The sequence below is a fragment of the Rhipicephalus microplus genome, chromosome 4 (genome assembly GCF_043290135.1).
Source record: "Rhipicephalus microplus isolate Deutch F79 chromosome 4, USDA_Rmic, whole genome shotgun sequence".
Classification (NCBI taxonomy): Eukaryota; Metazoa; Arthropoda; class Arachnida; order Ixodida; family Ixodidae; genus Rhipicephalus; species Rhipicephalus microplus.
In genome coordinates, this window is record NC_134703.1 from 142,066,575 (window position 1) to 142,093,049 (window position 26,475).

At 45.9% G+C, this 26,475-nt stretch overlaps 1 protein-coding gene across 3 annotated transcripts in view; it reads right to left on the reverse strand.

Moving 5' to 3' along the window:
* The window catches only part of LOC119172387 (uncharacterized), a 150,259-nt gene that overhangs the window by 116,300 nt on the left and 7,484 nt on the right, over window positions 1–26,475 (reverse strand). The window contains exon 2 of one of the 3 annotated variants that reach the window (XM_075893697.1): window positions 5,370–5,524. The exons of the other annotated variants lie outside the window; for them this stretch is intronic. The gene's annotated coding sequence lies outside the window, so the exon portion shown is untranslated. The remainder of the gene's footprint in view (window positions 1–5,369; window positions 5,525–26,475) is intronic. 3 annotated transcript variants of the gene reach the window in all.

Below are 26,475 nucleotides of genomic sequence, written 5' to 3' on the forward strand. Positions count from 1 at the left end.
GCCGTCAACGGCACCTGCGAGTACCCGCCAATGAGATCAAGAGTTGAAATGTACCATGCCTTACTGACGGTCTCTATCCTTTCTTCGATGTTAGGGATAGGATAGAGCTGATCTCTCGTGTTGTAGTTCAGCCACCGACAATCTATGCATAGATGCGGCTCCTTACCGGGAACTTCCACCATAATTATGGGAGAAGTGTAGTCGCTATCACTCTCCTCTATTACTCCTAACTCGAGCATCCCTTGAACTTCTTTTTGCATCGTATCTCGCTGCTTCGGGGATACGCGGTATGGTTATGCCTTGACTGGCTCATCGTATGTCAACCCAATATCATGGACTATCTCATGTGTTCTTCCCGGTCTATTTAAAAATAAACCTCGACTTAATATCATGGACTATTTCATCTGTTCTTCCCGGTCTATCTAAAAATAAACCCTTGAATTCCTTGATCAGGTTCTCCAAGTCCTGAATGTGGTCCCCTGTAAAATTCGTGTGACTAATCATCTTCTTCAATTGCGCATTCGCTGCTTCTGACCGATCTACTTCTCCGAAACCCGGAGGGCACTCAATGGGCATCTCTTCGTAGCTATTGAGCGAAAGGCACTCGACGGCCTGTCTCTCAACGTACGGTTTCATCAAGTTTACATGATATATTTTCATGCCCTTCCAACACCCTCCAAGCTTCACTGCATAGTTGGTGTCTGACAGTTTTTGCACGATCTCGGCCGGGCCCTCTCACTGTACTTCTTTTGTTAGCCTCCGAAAGTCGTAGCAGCATTACACAGTCGTTTACTTTGAAAACTCTCTTTCTGGCGGTTTGGTCGTAGTACGCTTTGGCTTTCAGCTGCGATGAGCTAATACAAGCCTCCCCCATTTCCTGTGCTATGCTAATTCTTTTGAGCAAGCGGAGAACGTAATCAACCACTGTCGTCTCTTCATCGCTTCCTGACCAAATCTCCCTAAGCATGTGGAGAAGGGATCGCAGTTCCTGGCCGTATACTGTATTTTCGCGCGTATAACCCGCACCAAAAACCCAAAAATTTCTGTGGCAAAGTGGAGGTGCGGATAATACACGGGGTTTTTCTTATAGTGCTGCTTCACAGCAATGCGTGTTGTGCTGTGAAGCCCCTTAACAGTGTAGCGAAGGCTACAGAGGCGGTTTCCGCAAATTCGAGTTGCTCCGCAAGTAGCACGGCAGCTTGCGGCTGATTTTGGTTTCGCTTGCTTGCATCGTTGAAGCATTTAGCAAAGCATTTGGGGACAGACAATTCGATTGTTCAGTGTAAAATCTCACTTTCACACCACAAGTATATTTTTTGGACGTTCGTGACCGCTCAGTGACCCTCCACATGTCCCTACATCACGGACGCCATGTTTACTTTTGGAAAGGGCTTGCTGTAAAGATGGTGCTATCTTAGAAAGTTCCATAATAAATAAAGTAAGTTCCATAATAAATAAAGCAGTATTTATTTCAGCAAGGTAAATGAGATGTTATAGTGCCTATAGAGATGGAAGGGAATAGAATGAAAAAACTTTATATAGATATTATCAGTAAATTAATGTACTACTTTTTGACGCGGTAGCAGGCATGCATTTAGGTTCTGTTGTTTCAAGGGTGCTGTTACAGTGTACTAGAAGGGGTAGTGCTGTCAAATTGTCGCCGAGTGTGAGCACACTTTACCTCGCTGATACCGCTAGTTCTCCACAACGCTTGCCGGCTTCTTATGAGGAGAAGCTGCTCAAGTACCAGAGATTTGTAATTGGCCTGCGAAAGCAGCACAATTACATTTTCTCGCAAATCGGCAATGCGGATAAAACTCCTGTTTATTTTGAAATGCCGTTAGACACAACGATTGAGAAGACGGGCAGCGGTTCGGTGAGCATGCTGACCGGCGGGAACACGAAACTGCGCATCACAGTCTTGCTTTCTGCCCTCGCCAACGGCACGCAACTGCGACCGTACGTCATCACGTCATCTTGAAAAGGAAAACTCTACCAAAGGTTCATTTGCCTGCCGCTGTGGTGGTGCGCGCACACGAGAACGCGTTGATGAACAGTGACTTATTCGTAGACTGGATCAAGACAGTATGGGAGAAGAGGCCCGGTGCAATGCTCGCAAAGAGGTCCATGCTCATTCTTGACTCGTTCTGCGGCCACACAACTGAGGAAGTGAAGGACCGCCTTTCACGCAACGGCACCGACTTAGTTGTTATACCCGGTGGAATGACGTCAATGTTGCAGCCTCTAGATGTGTCGCTTAACAAGCCCTTCAAAGCGCATGTCAAGCGCTATTACGCCGAGTGGATGGCCGAAGGCTGCTACGACTTGACGCCGACAGGACGAGTCCGAAGACCTGATATTGCCCTATTCTGCAAGTGGATTGTCGAGGCATGGAAGGTCATTCCAAGTGAGATGGTGCAAAAAAGTTTCAAAACATGCTGCATCACAAACAACAAGAATGGAACCGAAGATGACCTTGTGCATAATAGTGAGGACTGCGGCTCAAGTGATAGCTCTAGCGAGAGCAGTGACAGTGAGTGAATTGGGACTGGCCTTGCAGACAGCGTATTCTGCTTGCTAAATAAAGCTTTTTCTGTCTATATATGTGCTATGTTGCTTGAGCAGTAGCTTTTGTACAGCCTTTCCTGTATATCAAATGTGCGGGCAATACGTGAGGATTTTTTTTTCTTTCTCGGTGTGCTGAAAATGGGGGTGCGGATTATACGCAGGGCCGGGTTATACGCGCAAAAATACAGTACCAATTCCGCTGGACTGAACCATGTCGACTCGTGCGGAACTGTACGCAACGCAAACATAGCTGCAGGAGACAGCGTTCCCAATCGCGAGAGTTCTCTTTACACAGAGTCGTTAGCACCCGTTTAAGCGCTAAATGCCACTTCTCTAGACTGTTTGTCTGGGGATGACGTATAGAGCTGTGTATTACTATTATTCCACATCGCTCCAGAAAAGTTGTCGTTAAAGCGCTTGTGAAGACACTGCTTTGATCACTTTGGAGTTCTGCCGGAAACCCCATGCGAGACAAAATGCTCAGGAGCCTGTCAACTATTTCAGATTAACCAAGTTCTTTTAGCGGAATAGCTCCGAGAATTTAGTGATGGGACAGAGCAAAGTCAGTAGGTATTTGTGTCTCAACGATGTCACTGGCAGGGGTCCGACTGTGTCTATGACAACCCGCTGAAATGGCTCAGTTATATTGAGAACCAGTTTTAGCGGTGCTTTCCACTTGTCATTCGGTTTCCCCACGCGCTGGCACACATTGCACGACTTAACAAATTGTTCTGCATCGCGAGAACATCCCAGCCAGTAAAACTTCTTCAACACTCTTGCTTTTGTTTTATTTATCCCCAAGTGTCCTGACCACGAGTTATCATAGGTCATGCGAAAAATAGCTCCCCTGTATTTAGCGGGAACAACTAGCTGTTCAAAGGATCTCTGATGCTTATCTTGATACTCATGATACAACATTCCCTCCTTCCTAAAGAACTTCACGTTTTTTCGCGCCACACTTTCCTGCGGATGAATATCGAGCTGCTTAATACATTGGTCGGCTGCCTTCTCTTTGCGCATGATACTGGCACAGACAGCTAGCAACTTTTGGAACGGGAGCAAGCTCGGTTCCACTACTCCCACTACTTCAGAACTTGTGGCTGCATTTTCTTCCAATACCTCTGTGTTTCTTTTCTAAGAAAGAATTTTTGCGACACCTATTTTGCTGTCATAGAGCGCACTCGTCTCTGCAATCTCCTCATGCGTGAGTTTATCGGCAATTTCTCGGGCCTTGGATCGCATGAGAGCCAAGACTGTCTCCTCCCAAAAGTTTAAAGCCTTGTCTTTTAAGAGTTGGTCTGATTTGTTTGAAAACAGGTATGGGTACCGAAAAGGCAGGTTCTTTGACACTGTGGATTCAGTCTCCAACCTACCAAAAGGGTCCTCGACAACTACTTTAGCGACCGGCAAACAGACACTCTGCATCTCGACCACTTGCCTTATCCACCCGCATGCATTGGTGTAATCGTCTGTGCTTACTAGGGACGAATGAATGACATCTAGTGTCGCCGCACAATCCCTCAGCACTTTGCATTCTTTCCCATCGATTGTCAAAGTATGCATATAGGGTGCTAACAATTTATCGTTCCCTTCAGTGTCACTAACGTACAAGAAGACGCTGCGTTTTTTTAAAACAGCAGCAATGTGTCCCGGGCGGTTGCAGATATAGCAAATCATAGGTCGCCTTTCCTCAAAATGCCTTCTGTCCTGTTCTTTTTGTGCCCCCGCGCTTGGTTCATTATCCTGTTCTCTCCTCTTTGCGGGCATGTACTCCCCTTTACCCCACTCTTCTCGCAGGCCTTCCCTGACCGTGCCGCTTTTGTGTCCTTTCATCTCACCCCTCACTGCGGGTCCTTTGCGAGGCGCATTCTTCTGCTAACCTGGCAGCTGCCTGAATGGTCGCAGGGGTCCTATCTTTGATCCAAAATTGCATGGAATCCGCTACTCTTTTACAGAACTGTTCCAGTCCTATTACCTCAATGACCCGATCATGGTTGCCAAATGCTTCAAAACTTTTCAACCACTTTACCTAGTTGGCTTTCAGCTTGTAGGCATAGTCCATGCAGGACTCGCCTGTCCCAACCAATGCACTACAATGCACTACAATGCACTACAGTCAATGCACTACAAAAACGCTTCAGCGAACAAGCGGAATCTTTCTAACAGTACTCGCTTGACGTTTTCGTAGTGGTTAGCATCTTCGGCATTCAATGTCGGCTGCCTCGCATTGAAGCGATGTCAACAAAAGCTGAGGCCAGCCAGCACTAGAACAACCAATTTTTTCACAAGTCCTTTCAAAATTGACAAGAAAGAGTTCTATGTCCTCACCAATTTTGTAGGATTGCATTAAATCCTTTATTTTAAAAGGGGCAAAGTTTATTGCGACGTGTGGCACTTGCTGACCTTCTGTTAAACTGCTCATTAATCTACGAATCTACAGATTCATGCACTTCATTTCTAGCTCGCAATTCTCTGCTTGTTTCTTTCGCTCATTCTCTTCTTTCTCTTTCTGCTTATTTCCTTCAACCAACTACCAGCACTCTGGTAATTCATCCTCATCAGCGTCTAAAACTTGTATAGCCTGAATAACCTGAGGCTTTCTGCATAATCCACTTACATCTATACCCAACTTTTTGCACATGAGTATAAGGTCTGACTTATTTATCTTATTCAGGTTCAAGATGAAAGCTGCTCTCTACTGAGAAAATAACCACAATTGCTAGGCAGTTATAAATTATCGAACTCTTAACAAGTCTGGGCCAAGAGACTCGATATACCTCAGAGCAAAGCAAGGTACTCACCATACACCGTGCGGTCTTGTGTTGCGTTGACCTTGCCGATTTCCAGGTCTACGGCTTTTGGCTGATCTCCGGTCCACGACGCTATTCGTCGCCGAGTGTTTCATCTCACCGTCTGCCATCCAGTTGTTCCGACTGGCCCTTGCGGCACCGGAGATCTGGGATGAAGACACCGAGGTAGGAGAAAGGAAGACTTGAAGAAAGTTTATTTATAATGTATACATTTCGAGAGCCTCTTTGAAAGCGCTGGGGGGGGAAGGGGGGCTCATTATATAAAGTACTTTCTCCCCAGATCCCTAGATCGGGGAATGGGTCCGAACCGCACTCTCCAATAACAGGTCCTACAGTCCTTCCTAGCGTCATCCTGCCGGCAGCACCCTCAATATACACATACACAACACAAACACGCATATAATCCCGGCGATACGAAGCTTGCTTCTAGCGAGCGGGGTGCTTGGGTCAACCACCATGCTTTGTTGGACGGCGGTCGCGGGCTCAGCATCTCCGAGGGCCAATGCCTAGACATCTGGTGTTGATTTGGGCTTCGGCGGCCCAACAGTCAGAGATGCCCAGCGTGGTGGCCCAACTTCCGTCTTCAGCGGAAACGCAGTGTTGTGGCCTTGCCTCCCAGTAGATGAAAACCAGCCGGGCGTCTTCCTGCTCCTTCTTAGCTTCACAAAGTGAAGCGGCTGCTTTTCTTTGATCCCGGCACTCACGTAAAGGAGGGAGGGCTCGTCGAACGCAACAGCAGTCATGTGAAAGAGTTCTTCGTTAGTCTGTTCCTAGAACTGGCCACCAACCCCGCTTCTCTTGAGCAGTGTTACTGCCATCATTTCTTTTTTTTACGAACCCTGCCATAAAGTTATAAAAACATAGGTGAACGATATACTGAGCAGAAGTGAACCGTACTGAGCATAGGTGAACGATCACCGCATCAACTTCGAGTACGCAGACTTTTTTGTGGAATCCTGGCCCAACCAGGACATAGCTAGCAACTGAAACGATCTACAGGTTCACTGCCAATTGAGATTATGCCTCAACGGAATTCCGCACACCATGGGGAATGGGGTGTGATACCACGGCAGGAAGAAAACCCTTTATCAGGATGCATCTCGGACGCGAATTATGAGCTTTTTCCTTGTAACGCAAGAAAAAAAAGCTTTTATTCTTTTTCACTTGCCCCATTGCTGGACATCCCTCTGTTTAACCAAAGGTCATAAATACTGCTGTCACACGCATTGTCTTCATGAATAGGAGGCTGATTTCGGTTACATATCTGTGGCTATATCACTAACGGGCGATTCCACGAGAGATCGACACGAAGTTGAAAATGAATACGTTCGATTTGATTGAGCAGGAATAATCTTTTATTAAAAGTGATTTATATTTGATGCTCATACCACATAGTAGCCCAAAAAGGAGCTTTCTTTTGTTTTTAACTGCCGAACTTATGCGGCAAAAAAAAAATCGGACATATTCTGCACAAAGTGAGAGAGAAAACAAGAGGAGGAAAAGCATGGAGGTATATGTTGTTACCTCCATGCTGCCTACAAATAAACGTCGAGCAGTAATTGTTGTTAGTTCACTCTCGTCCTGTGAGTATCCTTCTCGTGTGTCATTTGTGTGTGAGCAACGCGGTGCACGTTTCGATCTGCTTGCCGTTCTCAGCGTTCCTAGTTGTTGCTGTCGCAGTTATTGCTTCGCCCTTGCGGCGCAACTATAACTTTCAAAATTTTTTATGTATTTACTGCCTTTAACCTACTGATGAGTGCCCTCGGAGCTCGTAGATTGCTATCTCGTCGCTGCTACCGTGGTTTTGTGCGCAGTGGTTGCGGCAAACGGTACTTCATTTTACAATCCTCATGCGCTTGGCTGCACACGCGACGTCAACACTAAGTTGTTTTATGCCATCTACAATACTAAGTTGTTTTGTGCCATCTACGACAGCATCTTCCACAGTTTTGTCTGCAGAGTTTGTGGAAAGCCGTGTTGCTTTGACTGGTTGAGCGCACACTTTCGGGGTTCTGTCAGTTACGTCATCGCCATACATGATCATGTCAAGAGCGACTGCGGTTTCGTCTACAGTGGTTGTGGCAATGACAATCACACGCACTGTAGAAGACAGTGCATGGGCCGGTCGCAATCGTACTTCCAAAGCTTCGAGTACGGTGCTCTCAGCCTTCATTCGACGGTTTTCTTACTAAAGATCGTATCACCCGCCACGAATGGGAAATGCAGTCGGAACACTGAGGCCCAATGAACATATTAAAATTTGGCTGGGGAATTTCAACAATTTGTATCTGCAGCGGTTTCGCATCACTGAGATTATACTGTCCGTTTACATGAACGCCTCCTAAGCTCATTTATATTAAAATGGGGTACAAGTTCAAAAAGCCTGGAGCGGATCGAACTGCTTTTCTGTCAATGCAGCCAAATCACGCAAGAAAATTTCGATTTCCGGGAGATTTCCATGATAACCGTACAACCGAAAAAAAAAAAAAAGGTCAGAATCTGAGAGTCTCCCGGCCAATCCGGGAGACTTGGCAGTTACGTCGCTTAGGCTTCCTTGGCGCACTCCGGCATCGCCAAAGCAGCGCGCACTCTCCTGTTGCCCGGGAACGCCGTTGATGCTTCCCGTCGCGACACCTTCTCGTTCAATGCTCTATGAACCCCTCAAGCAGATTTGGGATGCTGTACAAGCTCCCTTGGACAAGGAATCCGCTACCACAACCACAACCGACACCTCCTACTTCCCCAACATCGCCACTGGCTTCACATATGGGTGATCGAATAGCACGCCACAGCTGAGGCGTACCCTGGCGCAACTCCGCTTTGAGCTTAACGTCTCGATAATGCAGAGTTCCATGATATGTCCTGCTGCTGTATCAACATTCTGTGCAATGAATGCCCTGCTGGCTGTGGCCGCCTTACAGCACATAGAATCCAGTTCAGCCGAGAATCACAGAGATCTCAGGTGTGTCCTCGCATAGCTCTCGCAACAACTTGGCGCTTTAGCAACTCTGGATTTTCACCTGTTGTCTAATTATCGCCGGCACTCTGCAAACTACCGTAATTCCACGGGTTCTAAAACAGCGCCGACGAATGGGTGGCGATAGTGAACACTCTCGCTTCTCGCAATGCGTGGACCGAGCAAGAGAAGTGGGGTGTGGTTGTGGACCGCCTTCAGAATGATGCCACGGCATGGCACAGGTACGAAGATGTCAGGCAGCAGCCCTGGGCAGAATGAAGTGCAGCCCTGCCTGCCGCCTTCAGCCGGATTCCCTGCAACTTCAGCAAATCCAGCTCGATCTTCCCCGAGGACGGAGCTCAGGTAGTGCTTCGCCTCGAGGCTGTAACTGCGTGCTACAGCTGGCCTGCAGAGAGCTACACAGCTGGGCTTGGTAACGACACAGGACTAAGCCATGCTCTGGTTTTGCCTCAGTATTGGGCGCCAAAATACCCATGCCAATGATCGAGGGCTTTTCGCATCTATATCGATTGGGAAATCTGTACCCATGGTCACCATCCCTTGAGCACGTGGATGCACAAGCCCGCGTTACAGCGGATGTTCTATTACCTAGTATGCGCATCTCGACAGATTCAATCATCTTCTTTGACCAGACCGATGTGGATCTGTGTGTGATGCATTCATTGGCTCAACGTAAGGGCCCTAATGACTTGCTCAGAGAAGAGTTTTCAGAAGACACGAAGGTCTGTGAGAAGTCTGAAATCAACTTCACTGAACATCTTCATGCGCAGCCCAAGTCTTCTGTTGAAACGGCATCCGTTGATGATCGCCTGCCTTTGCGCCGCAAGGCTTCGAAGAGTGCCGACTTGAACACTCAAGAGATCAACAGCGAAACCTCTGCAAATGCACCAGCCCTGTCGTAGGTCAGTGCGAGAACTTCACGCAGAAGTCGAGTAAGACACACAGGCCCCTCTCGACCCACTGCAAAATGCACAGACGGCCGTTTATAGTGCTATATGTTTCGTTGACCGATCCACCAGTTCCTGCCCTGTCTTTTAATATGGGGCGAGACAAAAAGGCAAGTTTGCCGGGATCAACTTGCGACCATGCCGATTCAGTCAGGACTGCCCACCAGAACCATCACCGAGGAAATTGGACTCCAACCCACATCATTGCAGGGAACTTCGATTATCACGAGACTGCCTGTTCAGTCCACCAAAAGAAAATCAAACTCGAACTGCTTTTTCTGAAAAGTCGCAGCGTGGCCGAGGTTGTCGACTGCCACACGTGACTAACCAGGACCCAGCCTCCACCGCGACATGACAAACAACCCACGCGACATGGCCAGTGTTGGCCGCCGGAGCCAATTTCGACAAACTTCCAGCGTGGTTGGAGCCGACCACCACAATGCATCCGACCCCGCCCACCTGAATCACTCTCCGCAGCTCCACGTGTACCCAGTCATGGCCGAGTGTGATGACTAACAGCAGTGGCATCTGGGCTTAGTGCACGAGGAGCTATAATGGGAAAGAGAAGGAAGCCAAAGGCAGAATACAGAACAGCCAGCTAAGGAACAGGCGTTGTCTTTGTATCGAGCTATCGGGATGATACAGATTCAATGATAAGGGCAATTGTTTACAAGCTTCATAAAGAAGCAGGCAAATTAGATTTTCGAATGCAATAGCACAATTCCATATATATATATATATATATATATATATATATATGAAATAGGGAATAAAGACTTTCGGTGGTAGGGCACTGTATATTTTCACTAACGTTTCGTCTCGTCGACCAGACTTTATCAAAGTAACCGAAGTCTGGTCCACCAGATGAAACGTTAGTGAAAATATACAGTGATAAACCAACCAAAGTCTTTATTTCCTATTTCTTATTCTATCGGGTTCCCCACTATATATATATATATGTGACGTAAGAAGGCAGGGATGGTTAGGAGAAGCAGAGAAGGAAGAAGTCAGAGAATGGAATAAATATGGCGTATGAGCCAGTCCACGCCTCCCTTTCAGCATAGCGTCATATATATATATATATATATATATATATATATATATTGTAATGAATTAATCAATCTGAATAACGGACGCTCTGCTGGCAATGAAGAAGACGACGATGATCGGTGACTGCAGTATTAGCTCGCGCACGCCGCTCGCCATTAGCCAGACCTGCCTGATAAAGCATATTTTGCCAAGCTGCGTCTCAAGCTTTTTCCGACGTACAACACCTCTATTTGAAGTGGTGGAGGAGCCGGGGTTCCCATCAACCTGGAACTTCGCAATCGGACGCTACCCTCACCGTTCACCATGACTGCTCCTGGCCCTTCTCAAGCTGCCTTACCAACGACAGTCTACTGTACTGGCGTACCTCGGCAACGCGACCCACCAATTTTTCGCGGCAACGACGAACAAGACGTCGAGGACTGGCTCGTCGAGTACGAAATCGTAAGTGCTTCCAACAAGTGGAACGCCTGTGACCAGCTCACAAACGTGCGCTTTTACCTCGCTGATGTGGCCAGCCTCTGGTTCAAGAACCACGACGGCGAAATCACTAACTGGTCCGCCTTCAAGACCACCATCGCCGCGGTCTTCGGTCGTCCCGCCGTGCGCCGGCTTCGCGCGGAACAGCGTCTCCGTAGTCGAGTCCAGCGCAGAGATGAGACCTTTACGAGTTACATTGAAGATGTCTTGTCTCTTTGCAAGCGCGTCGATGAATCTCTAACCGAACGCGACAAAATCAAGCACATCATCAAAGGAGTTGACGACGACACCTTCCAGATGCTCGTCGCTAGGAACCCACAGACCGTCACCGATGTTGTCCAGCTCTGTCAGGAGTACGACGAGTTGCGTAAGCAGCGTGTCTCGACGCGCAGGGCCGCTGAAGATACGGCTGAAGTTTCCGCCCTCGTGCACGACGTCGCTGCTGATCACACCGTCTTACTGCCCCACATAAAACAATTCATTCGTGAAGAAGTTGCGCGTCAGCTTTCTCTTGTGGCCGAAGCATCCGCGCCAGTGACCTCGTTAGACCCACGTTTACGCCAGGTCATATATATATATATATATAAATATATATATATATATATATATATATATATATATATATATATAAGGGAAAGAAGTGTATACCTAAGGGCTCGTTTTTCCGTGTTTTAACATAATATTAATGAGATCTAACAGACAGTAATGCCAAGGAATGTACAGGGGAAGTTATTAGAACCAATGGAATGTAAATAGGAAGAAAGAAAAGTGGATGAAAAAATAACCAGCCGTGCTCACGGCTGGACCATAGTGAGCGTAAAGCCGCCGAATACAGTGTCACGGAGGCCACGCAGAAATTGGTATCTAATCTCAGAGAGCATGAGGCAAGAGAACTGGAAAGATATGAACTAAAGAAGAGAGGCGAAATTTCAGTAGTAAAAGATAGAAAATTCAAGCGGGACTGCAGTAGCTCCACTGCTCTGCAACAGTAAAATAGGAATGAGGCCGTACAAGAACGCCAGGGACCACCCGTACCACAACCTAACTTTGAGGAGAAAAATGGGAACTCAAAACTACAGTGCAATCTTAATCAAAACATTCTTACTCTCGAATATGACGCTGACACTCCCGTGCCACATGATAGCCAAGAGCAGCCGAAAACTTATGAGAAAAATGTCCTCAATCTGTAAACACAACACTCACACCCGCTCAGCTTCAACTTTTGTCGAGAGGCTTGACCTTTTGTCCATCATCCGGTAGATTCAATTAATTTGAACTGTACCAAGACCTCGATAACTTTGCGCGTAATCTCCGCCTCCGTGAATACTTTCATGATCGCAAGGACTGTACGGACGAGAATAGAGTGATTGGTGGTGACAAATCATGATGTCCGGGTGAGCAGAGGGACAAACACCTCGATATGTATATATCAGCAGTTCAAAAAGATATCATCAGAGCGTATGAAAAAAATCGGCCATTTCGAAACAAGATATCAAAGTCAGAACGAAGGGCACTCGATGAACTACGAAAAAACACTGAAATTACTATCAAACCGGCTGATAAAGGGGACTGCATAGTAATTCTAAACACGTCGGACTACTTGAAGAAAGGGGAACGACAGCTATCAGACACAAAATTTTACAAAGAACTTCCAACGGACCCGACTCCCGAATTTGAAAGGGAGATAAAAGTAACCCTAAACAATCTCCGCCGGGACGAGAAAATTACCGGCAAAATGTTAAAAGCAATGTTACCGGCCTATTCTGTTCCCGGTCGATTCTATTTGCCCCTAAAATACACAAGGCAGGTAATCCGGGACGCCCGATAGTATCCAGTAACAGCACATCAACAGAAAATATATCAGAATTCATCAATTCCTTAATAAAAAACATCCCCCCAAATTTTCCCTGTTACCTAAAGAACACAAACCACTTCATCTGCAAAACTTCAAGTCTCGACATCCCAGGCGGCATTTTTCTGGTGACCATGGACGTCTGCTCACTGTACACCAACATACCCCACTATGACGGAATAGCGGCTATGGTTTCTGAATATGTAAAATCTGACTCATCAACTAGTGTAAGTGGCGAGGTACTGTTTACACTTCTTGAACTTGTACTAAACTATAACCATTTTGAGTTCAACGGCAAGCATTTCAAACTTCAGGTCAGTGGCACTGCAATGGGCAGGAAAATGGCCCCAAACTTCGCGAGCACCTTTATGGCTTCACTTGAAATCCCATTCATTGAGGGACGCACCTTGAAACCTTTCTACTACAGAAGATACTTAGACGATATTTTTATGATATGGAACCATGATGAGGGAAGTCTTTTCCGCTTCATAGAGGATTTTAACAAATGCCACCCATCAATAAAATTCACGCACAAAATTTCCAAAACTAGCATTAACTTTTTGGACGTCACCGTCACGGTCGAAAATGACCGCTTGTCAACAAACCTTTACGAAAAGCCTACAGACCGTCAAATGTACCTACATTTCAACAGCAGCCACCCAAAGCATTGCAAAATGGGTATTCCATATTCTCAGGCCTACCGGTACCGAAGAATATGCACCGATATGCGGGAATTTGACAGACACGCAGAACACCTAAAGCATTCCTTATTGAAACAAAATTATCCGGAAGACATTACTGACGATGCCATACTACGTGCTCGCAACGTGAACAGGAATGATATAATTAAGGGACCAAACAGAGTATCTAAAACGACTTCCCAAACGAACCTTGTACTAACTTACTCCTCATCAGTGCCGCGAATCAACAACATACTTTCCCGCCATTTCAACATAATTAGGCACAGCAAACGACTAACTTCTATTTTCGCGAAGCCACCTCACGTGGTGTACTGCCGGGATAAAAATCTGAAGGACATTCTTGTCAGAGCAAAAACAAACACCCCCAAAATTCAATCAGGGTGCCATCCCTGCGGAAAAGCTCGATGCAAGATATGCCCACAGATGGTCACAACACGTGAATCCAAAGCGAACTTCTCGGATTTCAAATTCTGCATAACTGAAAGCCTTAATTGTGACTCCAGTAACGTAATATACATGCTACATTGCAACATCTGCGGACAAGAATATATTGGCCAAACAGACACGCCATTTCGGCTGCGGTTCAATAATCACCGGTACCACGCCACTTCACTGACAAAGCTACCTTTATCTAGACATCTGCGCCTGCCAAACCACAGTTTTGAAAATATCAGCGTAACTCTTTTGCAGTCCGGTTTCTCAAACAGACGCGAGCGCGAACAGCGTGAGGCATATTTTATTTTCAAATTTCATACATTAGTAGCCGGCATCAACGAGGACCCCGGAAAACTCAACTGCCTCACAGAAGTAAGCCAGGAGAAAATTGGTGACAAAGATTGATAGCTGGAGACCATGCTTTTTTTTGACTGACTCGTACGTGTACACTGTCCTTTCTTGTTTTTTTCCTTTTTTCTCTTTTTTCTTTCTTTTTTTCTTTTTTCCACATGCACATACAAAGTGTTTACGTTCGCCTACCACTTCATGACCATTGAAGGGAAACGGACGAAGATTAAAGGTAAATAGCCGACCGACCCATTAACGAGAAACCCTTCCTTTACGCACCCCACCTGCCGCCCGCCGATCGACCCAATACGGGGAAACCCCTTTCTTCACGCACGCCGTCACGGACCCTCCCGACACCGCGGCGACAATCTTGGGTGGCCCGACACACGTCAAGAACTGAACAGCACGTGATATGAACCGTATGCGGATGTAGACGGACAGTCAGCTTCGTTCTCAGTGTTGACAGTGGTTCTTCCTCTTTTTTACTTTCTTTCTTTTCTTTCTTTTTTTCGTCTTTTTTTCTCTCCCTTTTTTGTTTTTTTTTTCCTTTTTCTAGTTCCCTTTCACTCTCGCAAACATTTTTCAAGGCGAGAGGGACGCGGCAGCAACGAAGTTTGGAAGCTCATGTCAGTATAACTGATCCCCTGATGAAGGGAGGACCCTTCCAGAAACTGTTGGGAAATAAATATGTTTATCCTTGTTGACAATGCTCCCGTTGTGCCATATACCATACCTTCACGAAGACTAACTGGCCTACTGAATGATGATGATATATGGTGTTTTTTGGCGCAAGGGCCATTTGATGGCCAAAGAGCGCCAGTTCATGAGACAGGAATGTGGACAATGATTGTGATTAGCGGCTGTATAAGGGCCATAAAGTTCCTCGCAGTAAAGCGGGTAAAAACATACAATTGATAAAATCATAACCATGCCGTGAAAGGTATGTGTGGTGCGAATAGATGGCAAAAGTTAATGATAATAAAAACGATGGTGGACATGTATGGCATTAGCACAAGTGCCTCACTCCTTCATACTCTTGCGTCCAAGGGCCGTGAGGCAAGTGCTTTATTGTGTAGCCACCGCAGCAAAAATCTCTCTGGAGAGGTCGTGCTACGGTATGCCCGGGTATATGACATGAAAGCTATGAATTTCTTTTAAAAACGCTAACAATGATTTGTGACTGAAAAGCGGTTCCCTACCGACGAACATTGCAGGGTGTAAAGGTATCTGTTGTCGGTAGGATGAAGGAAAGTGTTGTTTTCTTAGAGTGTCCAATTGTTTGCACTGAATTAAAATGTGAAGAACTGTTAGTGCTTCACCACATCTGTCACACAATGGTGGATCGCCACCAGAGAAAAGATATGAGTGTGTCGTGTATGTGTGAGTGTGTCGTGTATGTGTCCTGAGCCTCGTTATTGTTACCTCTGTGTGATGTGATTTTGATACTGGTGGCCAATGGCCAAGGTGTGGCTTGATAACGTGTAGTTTGTTTTGTGTGTGTGTATCCCACTTGCTCTGCCAGTAGTCCCTGAGTTTTCGTTTGAGAGACGGCTTAAGATGAAGGGCCGGGATTGATGTGGGTGTAATGGCGGTGCTTTCATGGGCGGATGCAGCAAGCTGATCCGCCATCATGTTGCCTTGAATCTCACGGTGCCCTGGCACCCAGCACACAACAACATGTCGGTTGAGTGTGTAGAGTGTGCAAAAAATGGAGTAAAGTGAAACGAGGACAGGGTTTTTTTGTTTTTTAAGACTGTGCAGAGCCGTTACCACACTGAGGGAGTCTGTATAAATTACTGCTTTTTGTATTTGTGATTTTTTGATGTGTTTAGCTGCCACAAGTATCGCGTAAGCTTCCGCTGTGAAGATACTTGTGTCTGGATGTAGAGGGCCAGCATCCGAAAAGGAAGGGCCAACAGCAGCGTAGGACACAGAGGAGTTAGACTTAGAGGCATCTGTAAAAAACTCAGGACGTGTGTATTTGTGTTGAAGTTCCAAGAAGTATGTTCGAATATGGGCAATAGGCGCATGTTTAGTAACTTCTAGGAAAGACACATCGCAATCTATAGTCTGCCACTGCCACGGCGGCGTGTATGCTACAGGAGCTATTAAACTGTGTTCGAGTGACACTCCAGTGTCCTCAGCTAGACCCTTCAGGCGAACTGAGAAGGGCTGCCTCATTGAAGGCCTGTTTTGAAAAAGAATGGAGCTCGACAAGTCATTAATAGTAGAGTATGAGGGGTGCCTCTTGTCTGCTTTCACCTTAAGGAAATATACAAAGGACATGTAGGTTCTTTGCAGATGAAGCGATCACTCACTTGACTCAACGTAAAGGCTTTCTACGGGGCTGGTGCGAAAAGCACCCGTAGAAAGGCGGATGCCCGAATGGTGCACGGGATCCAGCATTTTCAAAGCACTTTGAGTCGCAGACTGATAAACAATGGCCCCATAATCTAAGCGGGTGCGAATTAGGCTTCTATATAGGTTCATGAGGCATTTCCTGTCACTACCCCACGTAGTACGTGACAACACTTTTATAACATTCATGTCTTTTAAACATTTTGTTTTTAAATACTTTATGTGGGGTACGAAGGTCAACTTGTTGTCCAAGATTAAGCCTAAGAATTTGTGCTCGGCTTTGACGGACAGACGTTGCCCGCTCAGTCGAATGTCAGGTTCCGAGTGCATGCCTCTCTTTCGAGAGAACAAGACACACGTGCTTTTTTGTGGGTTAAGTCGAAATCCGTTTTCATCTGCCCATTTGGAGACCTTATTTAAACCCAGCTGAACCTGCCGCTCACACATGGCCAAGTTGCATGACTTGAAGCCAAGCTGAACGTCGTCGACATATGTACAATAGAACATATTGCGGGGAATGGACAAGTGCAAAGAATTCATTTTAATAATAAAAAGTGTGCAACTAAGCACACCACCTTGTGGCACGCCTGTTTCCTGGACAAATGTTTGGGAGAGCACACTGCCCAGACGGACACGGAATGTCCGGTTTGACAGGTAACTTTCGATTATATGAAACATTCTTCCGCGCACACCAAGGTGGGACAGGTCTCTTAGAATTCCGAAACGCCATGTTGTATCATAAGCCTTTTCGATATCGAGGAACACAGAGAGAAAATATTGTTTATGGACGAAGGCGTCTCTAATCTGTGCCTCGATACGAACAAGGTGGTCTGTGGTGGATCTACTTTCTCGAAACCCGCGCTGAAATGGGTCGAGCAAATTATTTGTTTCAAGAAAATGTACAAGTCGGCAGTTTATAATTTTTTCGAAGACTTTGCACAAGCAGCTTGTAAGTGCTATAGGCCTATAACTCGAGGGTAAAGAAGGGTCCTTGCCCTCTTTCAAAATGGGAATAACAATAGCCTCTTTCCAAGAGGTAGGAATAGTGCCAGAAGACCAAATAGCATTGTACAAACAAAGTAAGGTTTTTCGGGTTTCGTTTGGTAGGTTTTTTAACATTTCATACATCACACGGTCAGAACCTGGGGCAGAAGTACTGCAGGAGTTTAGAGATGTTCGGAGCTCAGCTAGACTGAAAGCTTGGTTATATGCCTCGTATCTAGTGGATTTGTGTTCGAGTTTCTGCTTTTCTATTCTTGTTCTGTATTTTTGGAAAGTGTCAGTATAGTGGGACGAGCTGGATACCTGTTCGAAGTGTGCACCGAGGAAGTTTGCCTGATCTTCCAAGGTATCACCCTGAGTGTTTACGAGTGGAAGTGTGTGTACTTGTTTTCCTGCTATCCTACCGACCATGTTCCAGACTTTAGCCTCCTGTGTGTATGAATTAACCCCTGATAAAAACTTCTGCCAGCTTTCTCTTCTGGCCTGCCGACGCGTTCTCCTGCCTTGAGACTTTATTTTCTTGAAGGTTTCAAGATTTTCGGCTGTCGTTGAGTTCCGAAGCAGCCTCCAAGCTCTGTTTTGCTGTTTGCGCGCGTTTCGGCATTCAGAGTTCCACCATGGCACACATCGTTTTCCAGGGTGTCCATTTGTTTGTGGGATGCATTTTGTTGCAGCATCAATCAAAAACGCTGTGAAGTAGTTCACAGCAACATCAATGTTCAAAGTACAGATGTCATTCCAACCTAGACAAGCGATAGTATAAAACTGTTCCCAGTCGGCTCTGTTTATGAGCCACTTGGGAACACGTGGTGGACACTCAGTTACTGTCGTTGTGCTCAAAACTACGGGGAAGTGGTCACTTCTGTACAGATTACTGACGACTTTCCACTAAAGTAGAGGCACAAGAGATGGAGATACTATGCTCAGGTCTATGGAGGAGTAGGTGTTATTAGCGAGGTTATAATAGGTTGGTTCTTTTCGATTTAGGAGACACGCGCTCGACGAGATAAGGAACTGTTCGATCAGTCGGCCTCGCGCGTCATACCGAGAGTCACCCCATAGCCTGCTATGCGCATTAAAGTCTCCAAGGAGAACATAAGGCTCCGGAAGTTCATCAATTAGAGAGGGTAATTCGCGTTTTTGCAGCTGATAGCTAGGAGGAATGTAAATAGTGCAGATTGTGATCAGTTTATCAAAAAGAACCGCTCGAACAGCCACTGCCTCAAGGGATGTTTGGAGTTGTAAGTGTGTGCATGCTATTCCTTGATTCACTATGATGGCAACACCTCCGGATGATGTCATAGCATCAACACGGTCTTTTCGGAAAATAACGTACTTACGAAGAAAATTCGTGTGTTTTAAATTAAGGTGTGTTTCTTGTACACACAGCACTTTTGGCGAGTGTTCATGTAAGAGTTCTTGGATGTCGTCAAGGTTTCTGAGAAGGCCCCTGACGTTCCATTGTATAATTTCAGTGTTCATGATGAATGTGAAATAGTGCTGTGTGTACGAAAAGCGAGTGGCTGTTTAGACAGGGAGTTTGAGTTCACTTAACAGGGCCGTCACCAGGCCCTGTTATTTGCTTTTTTGTTTTCTTGGCGCGCTCCAAGGAGCCACGCCGCTCTTTCGGCACCAAGGGTGCCGACGTATCCATTGCCTCCTCGGAGACACTGGATGCCCGCACGTGCGGGCTTTTAGTTCGAATTTCGGGCCTCGCCTGGTGTGGGGAGGCCTTGAGTTTCGAAGACTCTGCAGTCTCTGGTCTCGGTTTGGGAGTAGGCGGTGAAGCCTGGGCTACAGCCGCCTTGGGGGCAGGTGCCACAACCGCCGCCTCGGTATGCGCGGGCCGAAGGGGTGGCGAGGGCTGGTGCGGCGTTGCCCCCTGACGCGCCGCATCAGCATATGTTGCGCCGTAAAATGGCGACACTCTTCTTCTTGCTTCTTTGAATGTGATGTTTTCTTTGACTTTAAGAGTGATTATTTCTTTTTCTTTCTTCCAGTTAGGACACGAACGCGAATACGCGGCGTGTTCCCCGTCACAATTCACGCAGTGAGGCGCAGTAACACAGTTATCAGATGGGTGGCCGCGGCTACCACATCTTGCACAAGTTTTCTGACCCCGGCAGTTCTGCCAGCCATGACCAAATCGTTGACATTTATAACACCGTCTTGGATTGGGAATGTAGGGACGGACAGAGAGTTTAATGTAGCCTGTGTCTCTAGATGAAGGCAGTGTGCTAGATGCGAAAGTGAGTATTAAATGTTTGGTAGGTATTTCTTTGTTATCGCGTCTGATGACTATTCGTTTCACATCTGTGACATTTTGCTCTTTCCACCCTTCAAGCAGTTCCTGTTCAGACATTTCAAGAAGGTCTGCTTCTGAAACAACTCCGCGTGAGGTGTTCATTGATCTATGAGGTGAAACAGATACTGGGATATTACCAAATGCTACGAGAGTGCCCAGTTTTTCATAGTGGTGTTTTTCAGGCAGCTCAAGGAGAAGGTCTCCACTAGCCATCTTTGTAACCTTGTATCCTGGGCCAAAGAGCTCAGTCAGAGATTTAGCAACAAGAAATGGAGATTTGGCTCTGGCTTGTTTTGTTGGGTTTTCACTGTGCACTACATGGAATTTCGGAAAGCATTGTCTGGGTTGGCTGAAAATTGATATTTCATCGGTGCGTCCTCTCTTAGGTGGAAGATGATCTAGGAGACGGGAAAATGCAGGTGTTCCCATAGTTGTGTACTTATTTTTCGGCAGCAATGGCGACCACCCACTATGGAGTCCAACCAGGGGACGCTGAAGCACTTAATAGCGTAAGGCTGCAGACGCCAGCCGTACATTGCCACTATAACCAAATATAACTACTCAAGGTTGAGTAATTACACAAGGTTAACCCTAGCCGCCAGGAAGTTTGGAAGTAAACGGAAGAGAGTAGAAGACAGGACAGATAAATAGTAAGTGATAAAGACAAAGATGTAGGGAGAGAGAGATAGGAAAAGTCGACTGCCGATTTCCCTAGGGTGGGTCAGCCCAGGGGTGCCGTCTACGTGAAGCCGGGGCCAAAGGGGTGTGTTGCCTCTGCCGGGGGGCCTTAGCGGTCATATCACCCAGCGTCGGCTCAACCCCCAGGATCCCCTTTTCCCCGGACACGGCAAAGCCACGCACGGCTAGGCGTGGGAGGGAGTAGAAACTCCCCCGTTAGCTCGGGTCCGTGGTGTCGCTACACACCAAACGCCTGCTTTCAGAGGCGCCCCTGCGGGGATGGCCCATTGAATTATTACTCCCACTATATATATATATATATGGTTTTGTTCAAAAATTTAATAATTTCCATTTGTCTATTAAGTTCTCTCACCAAATTTCGCGCACTTCTGTAAATTTTCTCGATGTCACAGTCACTATTTCCAAAGAACAAATTGTTGCCACAATGCTGTTCTGCAAGCCCACTGACCGACATCAACTCCTGCATTTTCAGAGCGGCCACCCCCGGCAATGCAAAACAAAAATCCCTTATAGCCAAGCTCACCATTTTAAACGATTGTGCTCTGACTGTACAGATTTCATTGAATATTGTAATAGGCTCAAATGTTCTCTAGTAAAAGGAAAATATCCAGAAAAACTAATACACGATGCCATGACTCGAGCCGACTAACTTAACCGCACTGACATTCTGAAAGGAAGTGACGGGAACGATAGCTCTGTTCAAACAAATCTTGTTCTAACATTTGCATCATTAGCTCCTAAGGTCGCTGCTATATTGAAATGGCACCAAAACATCTCAACACAAAGAGATAATCTTAAAAAACCTTTCCTGATCCGCCTCGTGTTGTTTACTGACAGTCAAAAACCTTCACGACAAAGTAACGTCATCTAAGATTAGTGCCCATAAAGAGCATGGCTGTGCACCTTGAAACAAACCACAGTGCAAAGTATGTGTGCACATGCAAACCACGCAAAACTTCGCGAGCACGTCTTCGGACTTTAGATTAAAGATTCGTAGTAGATTTGACTGGGACACTTATAATGCCGTGTACATGTTGGATTGTAGTGCTTGTTCGAAACAATATATTGGTCACACAGAAACTTCCTTCAGAATATGCTTCAATAAACACAAATTCCATGTAAATATTTTCTTTCAATTACCGCTATCACGACACGTTCGCATGCCAGGCCACTCTTTCGACCAAATGAAAGCAACCATTCTTGAATCTGGTTTTCGCTCAAGTCATAATCGTGAACTCCGGGAATCATACCTGGTATTCAAGTTTAATAGTTTAGCAGATGGTATCAATGAAGATGCAAGAACATTGACGTGTATTCCTTCTATGTAAGTTATCTTGGTGAACAGTATAACAAGTGTATGCTAGCCTGCTTCTTTATTACAGCTGAGTATTTTGACAGTGGAACTTTTCTTTTGAGAGCGCACTCTGCTGAGAATGTATACAAATGAAAAAAAGCGATCTGTTTATATATATTATTACTTGTCATCTGCAACGCGTTTATTTTACATACCAACTATCTTTGTAAGAAAACTATGCCATTTGTAATGCCGGGATTTACACGTATATTTCGTAAAGCCGTATCACTTGCCAATGACTGACACAGGGTGATATCACACAGTGCTGTATGGATATAGTTTTCATCCCTGAAAACCGTTTTTGTGCTGATACAGAATAGCCTTGTCCGTTATACTAGGGGACGTGTTTTTGTGGGGCCTCGATCATTGACATATATAAGTACGCGATTTCTATGCTTTGTATTCCCAAACGAAGGTCGATCCCACGGCCGAAACGTTGGACTAAACTGTGCTGAAACGTTCGTTGTGTGTGAATTATGCTTCTTTCCCTATATAACTATATATATTTCCATTTCGATTAACCCCGATGCTGCTCTCCCCTTCGATGCCGATCCAGTCGAACCAGGTGCAGGTAGTTCCATATGTGTATGTCGTGCTTCTAATTGAATCTGCGTCATCCCAATCACCAGAAAGGAGCAAACGCGGACAAGTCTCTCTGCTGCAGAAGCCCCAGCTGTTATTTCTGTCACCACAGCACGCCCCTGCTCTGCTCAATATGATGATAGACATGATCACAGAATAACTATTTTGATAACAGTCATCACTGAACACCGAGCATTTTTGGACAACCTGTTAGGGTGTCCCTGCTTTGAGAAAGTGTTCATCCAAACGCTGCTTTGTGTTTGGGGCGCACAGACATCATTCCTCTTCATTGTCGCGTGGCGCATGCTCGACAGATGACATGAAAGTGAAAAAAAACTAGAAGAAATAAACCATTACAACCCTCCCCCACCTCTCCCTTCCCACATACACAAAAAAAAAGCTCTTTCAAGCGCAGTCTGTGCGTTCCTTTGTTTTTTCCGCTGCGCACAAATACATCCACATGAGTGGTTGGTGGTAGAGTGTAGTATCGCTGAGCATAGGGGGCACTAGGAGGAGTCACGTCGCACCTGTTGAATTCGGTGCGAATTTTAAATACACACAGAAAGCACACAGCACTTTTTGAGCCTATAAAATGTGAACCACTGGACTGATCCGCATAAAAATTGGGAAAACAAAAGAAAGAAAATGTTGCGGAAAATTTTTTGAATAATCGAGTTATTGTCTTTAGGAGACAACAAAAAAGAACGAGACTATAAAAGTACAATTTTTCTAGATATTTGCCTCTGGTTTGAAAATAATTAAAGCCTGAGAAGAAAATCTGTCTGCAACATTTCCTCCATACACTGAAGAGGAATACAGTGCCGAAAATCCCGTGTAAATCTGACTAAATTTGGACAAGCTAGAACTTTAAAAAGTACACATGTATTCTCTATGGGCACTCCCACTGGTGAGCCCTATTAAAAGTGGCTTATGCTATGCTACACTAGCCAGAGGGTGCCAGAAAACAGGATTTGCACACAATATATAATTGCAACATCAAGGACTTTTCAAGGATTTTAAGGCTGCAAGAAGGAAAAATTCAAGGAGTGTTAATTGTTAACTTAATGTTATTTTCTCACATCACTCAGGAAAGGAGCTGTGCATTCGCACCTATATCTTTTTCAAGAGCAGCTATCTGTGCCTCTTTTTCTTTCTATGTTCAGCGAAGCCTGTTGGCCTTGACAGGATCAGCCATGTCATTTTTTGGTTCGGCACCTTTCACAAATTAGTCTACAGACGCCAGCAAGCCCTCCAAAGCATTTTTTAAACTTTGTCGTCTTCTTTTGCATGCTCTGTATATTGAGCTCAACTTTTTTTTTTTTAAGGTTACCTGCTGTGCTACAACTTGCTTCTTCTGTTCTACCCTGCATACCTGCCAAGTTCAAGGATTCTCGCAATGGGGGGGGGGGGGGATTTTTTTGCCTCCCTTTTTTTCAGCACAAAACAAAAAACAGTGCAATAAATGGGGAACGTCACAACAGCCCTTGATGCATAAACATAGGCATTGTGGCTTGGAGTGGTCAAAGACACAAGGATAAGGTTTCCCAACGAAGGTGCCAGTCTCAATCCGGAAACTCCACGTCATCAAACTAGCAAATTCATTTCTGGCAAAAGAGCTGGCGTGTCCCCTGGGACACATGTGGACGGAGAGGTCAGAGCAGCTGGCTGCCGGGAAAGTATGGGGCCACATTACTAGATTCTTTGGACAGTAACCCATAATGCTTTTAGTCTTTTCAATGTCTTTATTGTCTTTTATCAACCGCTGCGTTAGCCACGTTCTCTCAAAACGCATAGATTGCTATCACGACGTCGTGACAGCGTTGGTGAGGCCGCAGCGGCGAACAGCAGTGCCGTTTTCAATCCACATTCGCTGGCTGTGCATGTGCCTCCAAAACTAAGTTTTTTTTGTGTGTGATCTATGGTCACATCTGCCACAGTTTGATTCGCAGAGTCTGCAGAAATCGGCGTCACTTTAACTGGTCGAGTGTTGAAACCAAGCACACATTCAGAGTGCTGTCATTTACGCCGTCGCCATACATGATCGTGTCAAGAGCGACCGCGGTTTTGTCCGTAGTTGTTGTGGCAAACAACAACCACAAGCGTACGAAGACGGTGCATGCATGTGCTGCCCGTGCGTGTAGTACTTCCGAAGCTTTGAGCATGTTGCTCTCGGACATCGTTGGACAATTTAGATATTGAAGTTCATATAACACACCGCGATTAGGAAAGGTGTTCGGAGCTGTGGGAGAGCACGTGCACCCAATCACGCTTTCCCCTTTTACGGCAGCGCGACAGCCTAGTTGCGAGGACATGACTGTCCCTTCGAGACACGAGTCAATAAAGCCTTTTGTGAAGGGACGAAACACCCCCTCAGCCGGTGCTCGCGCTTTCTCTTTCCTGGCGCATGAAACGGGGTCCCCCTCCCTCAGCAAGGAAACGCATTTTTATCAGGGAAGGCAAAACTGCGACGGTGAAGAAAACTAGCGTGCTAATGGCCACATGCTCTCTCTGGCACCAGCGAGGAAAGAAGAAAGACGAACCCGGAACGCCTCGCGAGCCAAGGACAACAACGACCGAGGTGTAAGCGTCTACACTTTTGTTATCTGAAGTCTCTCTATGCAACATTTAGGCGTTATTGCTAACGTATAGCAATAAAGTGTTGTTTGTTGACCTAGCCTGCTGCCTTATTCGTCCGAACCTGTGTAGCTGCGATGACTCAAGCTACGGAAAGGGGGCGTTTTTCGCGCACAGAACATTAGCTAGGCTTCTGCATCAGCCTTACATAAGACAGACCTCCTACAGAGCATACGAATTTCGGCCCAATGGAGACAGTGGAATTTGGCTGGGGAATTTGGCGAAATCATCTGTTGGTTTCGCATCACTGCAATGAATTCGCGAAAAGTCTGGATCGGAATGGCCTGCATTTTGTCAAAGCGGCTTGATCACGCACAAAAATTTCTATTTCCGGGATGTTTTTATGACAGCCATAAAAAAGAAGAAATGGCCAAAATACGGGAGTCTCCAGAATAATCTGGGAGACTTGGCAGGTATATCACTGTGTAACGCATCCGTATGCCTGGCTCGGCGCACCGATAAGTTCACTTCTTTCGACAGTGGAAGATTAACCAGCCCACGTTTCCATCCCCTCACAGATGACTTTCTGAAAGATATACAAGAGCTCTAGCATATTTTCAACTATGATCAGCTTGTTCACACTGAAACCTTGTTATACTGAAGCCTGTTCATAGCTAAGCAAGAAAAGGACCTACAGCACTTCCCATAAGATTTTGAACGACGGGTCATGCTTCATAAGGTGCACAAAGAGTACATCAAAGCATTTCCAGTCTCTCATATTTTTTCATTTCATGCCATTTTTGATGGCAGACCTGAATATAATGTGTACACACGAAATTGTTGTTGTGCTCAGAAAGAAGCTGGTTGTCAATTAAACTGCTAAAGAACAACTTTCAGCTCCAGTTCCCATTTACGCCGCCCATTGAGGGCTGCACAATCTTACCGAGAGGAAAGGATGCAAGTGTTTCTGTCAACTTCTGCAAGATGTCATCTACTGTGCTATGACCGAACAATGTTGAAGTCAGAAATCTGGTTGTCACCTCATAGTAGTTCTACAATTTAACGTGATCATCAAATTGCTTCTTTTGCAGGCATTTATTCAAGCTTCCGTCAAATAATGCTACAAATGCTCACTCAGACTTCTTTATCACTTGTCGTACTTGCGAAATGAGAAATGGGCGCCGACCGTGGAACATGACATAAGTGCATTCCTTCTCAGAACAGGTGAAGCTCAGCACAATTTCACTGCCCAAAAACACTGTTCAAAATATATTCGAAACGGAAAGCACTGAAGCGTTAGATGGGACGACAGAAATTTCATCGTTCCGTATATAGACCATTTTCACAAGGAGGCTGGCATTTTTTTCCGCCGCAGCGCCATCTAGCGTCTGCCATGTTTCATTGCCGTGTGGGTGCATGGAGATCTGCGGAGGTGT